Source organism: Dermacentor silvarum, chromosome 1, assembly GCF_013339745.2.
Source record: "Dermacentor silvarum isolate Dsil-2018 chromosome 1, BIME_Dsil_1.4, whole genome shotgun sequence".
NCBI classification, from domain to species: domain Eukaryota; kingdom Metazoa; phylum Arthropoda; class Arachnida; order Ixodida; family Ixodidae; genus Dermacentor; species Dermacentor silvarum.
Genome location: NC_051154.1, coordinates 92,129,166 through 92,139,315, shown reverse-complemented (window position 1 = coordinate 92,139,315; position 10,150 = coordinate 92,129,166).

Here is a 10,150-nt window from a genome sequence, read left to right as displayed (position 1 = left end):
CGCGTGAAATTCGGCGTTCGCCTCGCACTTTGGTGCGAGCGTAATTGTCCTTTGAAAACGGGCTTCCGCCGTGTAAGAACAATAGGGGCTCGACGGAACCGTATAGAGAGCGAATGCCGAGTAATGCGCTGCCTTAATCCGGCCGCAGTTGAAAGCGTACTTGAATAGACCACGTTGCAGTGCTCTTGAAGCCTTCGTACCGAAGTTAATGTTCGTTATTTATCGGTTCCAAGGCAACGCGAACAGAGCAACGACGTTGTCTTGCGCTCAGCCGGTCTCCTAAACGCTCGCCAGGTACTGTTTGGCGTACCAGGTGGGCATAAGTTCGCTTTCCACGAGGCTCCGCAGTGCTACGACGTCTTGATGCGACTGCCGAAACGAACTCAAACATTCGAGCACCGCGCGTTGTTCTTGCGTTCCAGCTATGCGCTACCGAATTCGGCCGAGTACAACAGATGCATATGCGTATGTATCCGGGCGAAAATAATTAGCGACAGAAGTTAAACTACGAAATGTTTTATTTTTCGGGCGAGAGCATTCTGCGTCTCGCGTGCGAGTACATTTGAATATGCAGTCAAGGGGATTCTAAGGGACTTTATCTTATGTGTGTTTAGAAGTGATTTTAACTTCCGCGAAACTGTCACCGACCGAACGGAAAGAAAGGTATTTAGAATTGGATTTCGTTCGTAATTGAATTACTATAGAAAATAAGTCGTGTTACGAAGCAAGAAACGTAATGACCTTGGCCGGGATTAATCGCCCCATATCTGAAATAAACGAAAGCTAAGGATACCATACCAGGGATCGAAGGGACCAAGCACTTCTATATCCGCCCATCATTCGCGGTCATTCTGTCCTTGCCAACGAGCTGCAGGCTCGCCTGCGACCGACCTGTAGGCTGCAGATCACTTCGGGCGCCAAGAGAAAGAAAAAAAAACGATAGCCGTTACACTGCGAACTATCCCCCACCCCATTTCCCTTCACCCGAAGTCTGTCCATTGTCACGGAACCCTTAACACTGAGCCTTGCGAAGGATGACTGCGCCACGTCGTGCCCCCTTCTAGTTTCTTTCCGTATCCTTAAGATAAGTACGCTCGCTCTCCGCTACCGGCGCTCCTCATCACGTCAGCGTTGCGAGACGGCTGGTGGCCGTAGTCATCCAATGAACTCTGTTCATATGGGTGCGTGACACCGTACGGTTTTAGTTTGTAAGCGAATGCCTACTGAAATACATACTGCCCGTAAAAGTGAGAGGGTTACCTCGCGTAATATTTTCATATTTTGCCGTCGCTGTCAGTGTCAAACTGCTTATCTTTGCCAAGAACGATAATATCTATAGTTTCGATTGAACTTAGCCGCGCTTATCTGGGGAGGTGGGCAAAGGACCTTCCACCTGGGGTTACCCAGCGCAAAAGAAAAAGCAAATCTTCTACTCTTAAACTAGACTGCCATTGAATTGCAGGTGGCTGCCTCAGCGTGCTCATCCCGAGGTCGACCATTGCACCTCGTTTCGTTGCACGTTTGACGATTCAACCCCTTCTGCGTTCATGCTTTCCTTCACTTTCGCTTCCGATCGTTAGCTCGTCGCTCCGATAAGCCATTTCTCTCCCGTCGTCGTCAGCTGGCCTGCACATTTTGTGAACCATTTCATTCCCTTTTTCTCCTTTCGTGGTCGCCTTATTTTTTTTATCCGCTCATCCACGTTTCAATTCCGGCTGCTCATCTTCGATGCGCGCGGCCGGATGGAGCCAGGGGTCTCTGCCCATTTTCATCCTAATTCTTACTTCCGCCTACGCCCCTTTCCTCGCCCCACACTCTAGTGAGAGCATCCAGGAGTGCGCGTCGCGCAAAGCCCGCGGTATACTATATGACATATATGTACGTATAAACACCACACATACACAGACAACAAGAAGAAGGCCAGTAATAGGGTATATGCGAAATTCTGCAGGTGCACTTCCCCACACATCGCGTTTGACCCACAAAAGATGGCGGACGTCACCCTAGAAGTAGAAATAAAGCATGAGCGCACGAGCTGGTGCCCCTATCCTTGCCATCGTCTCCCCCTTACTTCATCATTGTTGTTTGCAAGGCACCCTCGGCTAAATGGTGCCGCGAGCAGGAGGGTGGCCATCTTGTGTACGGAAGCCTATGAGCCTGAAATAGCTTTCTTCCATAATTTTGCATGTTCGCTATTGTCGCCCAAAAGAGACGCCATATCCACCCACTTGAAAAGAAGTGAAAAGAGGGAAAAAAGGAAGTAGGCAAAAAAAAGAAGAAGAAGAAGAGCAACAGAAGAATACGGCACGCGCTACAGCACATCACATCACATACAGAATAGGAGCACAACAGACGATAATCGAGTGCCGTACTGCTGACAAAAATTCTTGTACAGCATTGTGAGCCTCGCATCTAGTTTAATTTCGACCTCTCGGACATAAAGAAATCATTGAGCGCAGTTCGAGAAACACCAAGCTGCCGCAACTTGCTCAGCAGTACAGAGCAACAACTGTTGAAAGTAGGTATTCTAAAATCAAGTGGCTTAAGTGTTTTGCTCTAGTGTGAACAAGCCAAGAACGAAGGGGTCGGCGCACTTCCTTGCCGGTGAAGGCGATGTGCTACATCAATGCACCTGATGCACCCGATTGAGCAAAAGAGACCTCGTACAGCGGGCTAAGTTGCGGCCAGATATTGTTGTAGGGTACGCTCCCTTGGCAACACATCCATCCGGGTGTGAGTGTTGTAGGTGGCAACGAGCAAGTAGTCGGGCTTTCCGGGGATTTTACAGCCTTCAACACAAATTTGTATGTGTGTTGTGAATGAAATTGAATTGAATTGAATTAATGGTATCCACAGAAACATCAGTGTCCTTCCCTGAGACGTGGTTTTCAAAATATTGGTGGGCCGTATTAAACATGCATAACTGATCCGACCGGATCTCATTAGAAGCTTGCAAAGAGATAGGAGAACAATGTAGATGAATGTATCGTAGTACCTGATGGTGGTGGGGGCTGATGAGGAAGGAGTTCTCACGATCACCAGGAGAAAAGTGGTACGTGACTTGCAGCGCATGAAGTCATTAATTAATGCGAAGACATAAAATTGAACGACGCGACATAAAGATGAGAATTAAGCTCAAGTGCCTTGGTTCAAGGCTCGATGAAGAAGACAGCGTGGAAAAAGGAGTGACTAGCCGAATACACCCAGTTTGGAAGAATGTGATGGATGTTTCAATGTCTGCGTGACAGAAATATATTCGTCAGGTTATAAAAAGACAGGTTCGCAAGGCCATGGTACGACTGGCAAAGCTGTGTCTCAAGTGGAGTCTGGTATTCAGAAGATGTAAGTAGCTGAAATAGGGATGTTGACGTAGATGTGTGAAACGTCAAAGGAAAAATAGAGTTCGGAATGACTACACAGAAAAGCAGTTGGTCATGGCCATTTTTAAACTTTAGGAGGGGTCAGTTGCATGGCTTGGCACCCATAATAAGAGACGAGTGCCATACGGGTAAGAAGGCGAATGTCGAATTACTGCGGCAGTGAGAAGAAACGAGCTCGCAGTGGGAAGGAGTGGCAAGACAAAATGGAAGAAACTGAAAACGAAGAAGGTGAGGAAGATATGGGCAACTTATTAGGCGGCGTGAAAAGAAAACTCACTAAAAACCGTGACCCTTTATAGAGAAGCGATGTAGCTAACAAGGGCGCGCGATAACTGTGACCTCGAGAAGACTCTCGAGTACATTTTTTCTTGCTGTCTGCAGTGTACAGTACTGATAAATAGCTGCTGTGCTAGCCCGCGTTTATGACCGACAATTTTCTAAATCAACAATTTTGGAATGCCGACCTCACAGCCGTCGCAGTAGAAGACAAGAAAAGACATTGCTTCACTTCTTAGGGCAACAGACTTGTACAATCGCCGTTTCGTCGATATCGTCTCGTCGTCGTCAGGCCACCCCCGCAGCCTCGCTCGAATCAAAACTAGACTTAGCCCACCAACGTCACAGGGGATCTAACCCATGCCCCTGCGGCAATGCATGGTGTGGAGCTTCCAACTGCACATTACCTGTATTTCGGAAGCCACAGCAGACAACACTGTAGCGGACGGAGACAACGTCGTGCGCATCGCGTAGATATAGCTGTCCTGATTCACAAAGCGTTTTGTTCGTAAGTGCTATCTGCTAATTGCCAGCCGCCTCCACTAATAATTGTCCGAAATCACTATTAGCTGGTAATCAGCTCTTACGAACAGTTCCAGATCAAAACTGTTTTCTTTTTGTTTAATACTGGTCCAGAGCGGGAGTAAAAGCTGAAGTATGATGATTTTTGTAAGGCAAATCTTTCTTAGCCCCTTTCCGCGGTTTTGTAGGTATCCTTAATCTAACCTCTATCGACTGCGCAGGTGCACACCGACGTCTAAACGCCGCGCTCCCATAGACTCGTGCAACTCTTGCCACAAGATATATACAGTATAGGACGGTACATAAAGCGGCTTGCCGGCGTCGTTTACAACAGGAATGCGTGCTTAGTTCACTGCAAACTAGTTGAGAATGCTGAAGAAAAGAGACTCAGAAGCCCGTAGTAACGATTTCTTTTCTTATTTTTTAATGTTTGGTGGGCTTTTTCAGAGCCAGGAAAAATAAATACGTAAAGGGTAGCATCATTGAAACAACTTTATTACGTGTTTCTGATCAGTCTCTACTCCTTTTTACAGGCGAAGTTGTGCCCTAGAACAGAATATAAAACAATTTGCATAATTTAACATAGTTAATTATCTAACTAAAATCGCACTCCAACAATACTATGAGCAACTCAGGACGACTACGAGAAATATGCCGTTGGTCTCAATAGCCTAACAATATAGCATTTCACAAAAAAAAAAAAGCTTGGTCCAAGTTACGTGAAACACCAGTCATAGTGAAAAAGTGAGGAATAACGATGTACAACACAAACAAAGCCAATAACTGCCAAAAAGCGCAGGACATATAAAACCCGGAAAAAATCTTGAAGCGTTACGCAAGCTTTCAGGAAGTCTCCGAAGCGAACAGAGGGTTGTTACGTCGAGAAGAGAGAAGCGCGCGTCGAAGTGAAGTCAGAATGAAAACAGAGAGATTTATTAGAAGAGAAAAGCTAAGAGGAACGTTGGTCTGGACTACCACTGTGTTCTAGCCTGTTTCTCAGCGTTTGTATAAAGGAAACAAAAGGAGAGCTCGAGAAACTGAAAATGGTGACATGGAGATAAAAGTAGATGCGCATGAAAAAAAAATGTAAGTGCCTATTGCACTGACAGATCCAGTTCACATTCTCTTAGAAAAAAAGCGTATAAAGGCCCTTGTGGCTTAACACAAAGAGCATTTTCGCAATGGGCCCAAAAGAATGCATTCAAAAATTGGCTGGTTATGAATGCGGGCCAATGATCCAGCCATTTATTGTCACTCTCGCAAGTGCAACGGGCACGCTCGAAGCACGTGGTGTATGGTGTCCGGCATGGAGCAGTTCTTATAGTCCGGCTAGTAAGATGGTGTTCGTTATGATGCAAGTCGACGCCAAGTCTCAATCTATGCAGAAGGCTTGCGTGCATGGTGATATGATCAATCGGAGCTCAGGATATCAAGTAAATGAAGGCGACGATGTAACTTGTCTCAGCGACACGCCTGATGTCGAATAACGAAGCGTTAGCGCGTGTCTTCGTAAATGGGATCGAAATAGAATCAAAATTATGAAGAGAAAACTTTGGAAAACAAAAGAGTCAACGACTCTCGATACCATTGCGAAGGCGGAGAGAGTGGTAAAAGAATAGCAAGCGCTATAGGCAAAACTCGGTAGACAAACTAGCAACATGGATGCGCTGGAACAAGGAGTGTCGATGCAATTAAAAACGCATAAAACTGACTGCGCACCACAGTCATGCTGTTGGAGAAATGGCAAGCTGCTGATTAGTAAATGCGATAATTTGCAAGCCTGTTGGGGGACGAGGAGCTTAAAAACCTACTTAGTAAAGACGCGGACCGACAAGTTGCAAAATGGATATAGTCGCACTAGTGCGTAATAAAATGCCAATCGTGCCAATGGATTCAGGCCCATCGTCCCATACCGTCCCATACAGGTCCCTGAAGGAAGGGCATAAGTGTGCAGTTATAGAACATAACTAATAAAAAAAAGAATACAGAAAAAGTTGCCGCAGTTTCACCTGAAAGGCGAAGCATCAATTGCGATAGCAAATTTGTAGAGAGCTATACGGAGTAATGATAGTAGCTTTATCAGCTGTATAAACTTGGACATGCAGCAGCACCGGCAACACGCGGAACTGTTGTCGACGCCGTAGGCGTTTCGCCCGCGTTCGCACAAAATGCGTGCGGCGTTGGTGACTGTAGCCGGAGCCTCTGATATAAATCGGCACTTGGTGCCGCAGCTAAACGTCGCCTCCCTTCCCTCCCCTTCCCCCCCCCCCCCCCCCACACCGCCTTTCGCGCGTCGGAAGAAGGCGCATTTGCTCTACATATATGGTGATTGTAAAGGAGGAAAGAGACGCCTACTTCTGCGGCCCTTAAGGGAGCACGGCGCAGAACGCGCGTTTGTTCTCCGCCGTGCGTTCACTCCCCGTGAAAGCGCGCGTCCCTCGCGCCCTTTCACTCGCACATACAGCGTTCGGCGCGCGGCGACGATTTCATCTCCATTGACGTCATACGGGGAACCTCATGGCGACGGCGACGCCGACGGCAGAAATCTGCTTTGGAGTGTCCATATAATTGCTATCGCAATAAAATAAATGAAGAACAGCAGGCCTCCTGATGTGACGCCTGGGGCAGTCTCTCTTGCAGATCAGAGGCTGCAATGTGCCTTCCAGAGTTTCTTATAATTGAAACACGATGGGCGAAAGCAGGCGTAGCACACATTCGGCGTTGCGAATATTAATATTCTGACGCACTAGGGGCGCTTCATCTCCAACGAATATATTGCGCACTTGCCAGTACTCCTCTCGGGCGCTGTACAAAACGTCAGTAAAGTTCAAGGTTCTCGTACACTCCTCCACTTGGGCGTCCGAGACGGTCTACGCAAGTGAGAAGTACTGCCGCTACGAATAGCGGCGACGGGTTCGCTGAGTGCTTCTTCCGAGATCGAATTAGACAGAGATGACGAAAAAAAACTTTCTATTTACAACTATTTACAAGAATTTACAAATACAAGTACACATACAAGGTGGAACTGGTACGCACAGGGCGATCCTATATCGACATAGTCGATGGTGCATAGCACCGTAGTTTGTCCAGAACCTGCAAGCCGAAGCAATTGACCTTTGCTGTGACCCCTTCTTCGCTCGTACCTATACGAAAAACCGATATCGTGGTAACTACGGGTCATTCGTCAATGCAAGCTGTCAAACGACACTTTGGGCTCGCGTATCCCTATTCAGTAAATGCTTGCTCGGAGAAGCCTTTCACGACGGTCGATTGGCAACGGTCTTCGTCTACGCTTGCTCAGTGCCAGCCGGCTCTACTCGCCTCACCACGTGTCAAATATAATTGGCATGTCATGAGCTGCGCCTCTGCCTAATCTCGGCACCATCGCCGCGACGGGCGCCCACCACTGGCCCTTAATCCTCCCATTGTATTTCTTTGACAAAATACGCTAGCCGTCTCTTAAGCTTTCCTCTGCAGCCGTTCCCTTCAACAGGATGAAAAGGGTGGAAAATGCCGGTTTCCAGCTTGCCGATCTATAATTAAAGACATAACTCGTTCTTTTGTAGCAGCAGGCTTACAACGTCGATTTGTGTTGTGAAAAAAGTTTTCCGGACATTAGCTAAGCCCGAGTTCCCGCATTCGCCTACATCCACGCCGGAGGTTTTCTGTCTTCTTTTCTGGCTCGGAGCGGTGGTATCTCATAAGGGCTCCGTAGTTTTCTTCTATCTGTGGCGGAATTCCAAGGATATCGCAACGATGTTTAGCTATGAGTGTGTCTAAAGGTGCAAGGAACCTGCGGATACAACTTTTCTGGAAACCGGGTCATCAGGAAGAATTCTACAGCCGATTTTCTGGATCGAGCGGAACAGCCGGAGTGCCATCGGCGAGCGGCGGCGGCCACGTTAGCAGGTGAGGCCGCGCGCCACGAGGAGCTTGAAAGCCCCCACCAGCTGCGCTCGAAGAGCCAGCTCCCACGACAGAGCAGCAAAACAACGCAAGGCACATCATGAGCATGGAGGTGGTGGTAGAAGACGAAATCATTTCGCCTGAAGATTTTAAGGCTGATGCTGGATGGATGGAAAGCCACCGTCAAAGAAGAGCCAAGATTCTGGAGGACCTCAACGTCGAGGCTAGAAAAGACAACAAGAACAGGAACCAGCACGCAGAACAGAGGGAAGCCGCACGCGGTCGGCCACGCCATCGCAAGCAACCACAAGCACCGCGGCTGCCAGAATTACCAAAAGACGACATCAAAATTATTTTACGACCCAAGGAAGGACTGAACGTCTCCAAAACAAGTCACGTATCTCTAAGGGACAGCATCCTGAACGCAGCCGGGATCCACGTCAACGACGCCATCATAGACACGCTACGCACCAACAACTTCAAGAACATAATAATGATCAGCACGCCAGACATGGCACGCGCTAGAAGATACAACGGCATAAAAGCAATCGTCATCCAAGAAAAGAGGTACGAAATAATGGCATACGCAACGTCACCTGAAGACACTGCGAAAGGAGTGATACATAACATCCCAGAAGCAGAAAGCGAAGAAGACATCACCAAAAGCCTGGTAAATATACGGAACCCGACAATATTGCAAGCACGAAGAATGGGCAAGACCACATCCGTAGTAATAGTCTTCAAAGATGAAGAAGTCCCGTACTTCGTCTATTACAGGGGTACCGAATACAGGTGCTACCTGCACAAAAAGAAAAACGAGATCTGCGGAGCATGTGGCAGACTAGGTCACAAATCTGACGTCTGCCCGGCGCCGGAAAACAAAATATGCACGGACTGCGGATACAAGAATCCGCCGGAGAGCCATAGCTGTGACCCCAAGTGCGCCCTATGTAGTAAGGACCACCGCACAGGAGACAAGGGATGCAGTCAGCGCTACCAGGTCCCATTTCTCTTGAAGAAGCGGCAACTCGAGAAGAAGAAAGCACAAGAACGCCTCGCCGAGGGAAAATTCAACAATCCAGGCATATTAAAGACAGTAAGGGAACGATCGGAATCCTTCCGCCGCCTACCCATTTCGGACAGCGCGCAAAAAGCACAAAACGACAGCAACAAGAAAACGACCTCCGACCTCAAAGGGCCGAGCTGCGACGAAACCCCTGCCAGCACACGGGCGTCGAGATCACCGTGGAGACAGCAGTCGAGGTCCAGATCTGGGTCAAGATCCAGGTCAAGATCCAGGTCCAAGTCCCAATCAAGGAACGGGACAACCGAGGCGCCTCATGGAGAAGACCAACCAAATAAGGTGAGCTGGGCAAACACGGTCTCCCAGAGCTCCACACAGCATACGCAAAACGATGCACTAGCCGAAGTACAAGCAGAATTAGGCAAACTTAAAAAGCTTTTACATCTTTCGTTAGAAGAAAACAAATTACTTAAGGAAGAGATCACCAAGCTTAGAAACAAGAAGCAGATAGATGACAACAATAAGATGGATACCACACAGATTCAAGAAAGTCAAGAGAAGAGGCCTGTAGCTAACGCTAACCAAGATTCTGCATCCCCTCCCATGAAAAGGAGGGCTACTGCCGAAATAACACAGAAAGAACAAGTAGTAGCCAAGCCGCCACAGCCACAGTACATAGACGAAAAGTTTCTTAATGAAAAGTTACAATTACTTAGTGAGGAGACGGATCGCAAACTAGAAATTCTTAGTAGCTCCATTAGTGAAGGGATAAATGCAAGCATAGAAAGAATGATGGCCAAATACATGGGCAATATTAATGCCAGACTTGCTGTATTAAAAAATGCTACGCATACGGAAGGCATAGGGGGACAAGTCGGTCCCATTAAGACCCAAAAACCGTACTCTAGGCCAACCGCAGCTGACGTAAACAGGGCTACAAAGGATAGCCAATAACGTCACCATGGCTACTAATAACACTTATACAATATGGCAATGGAACTGTCGCGGGTTTCGTAGGAAACGAGGAAACCTGCAACATTTT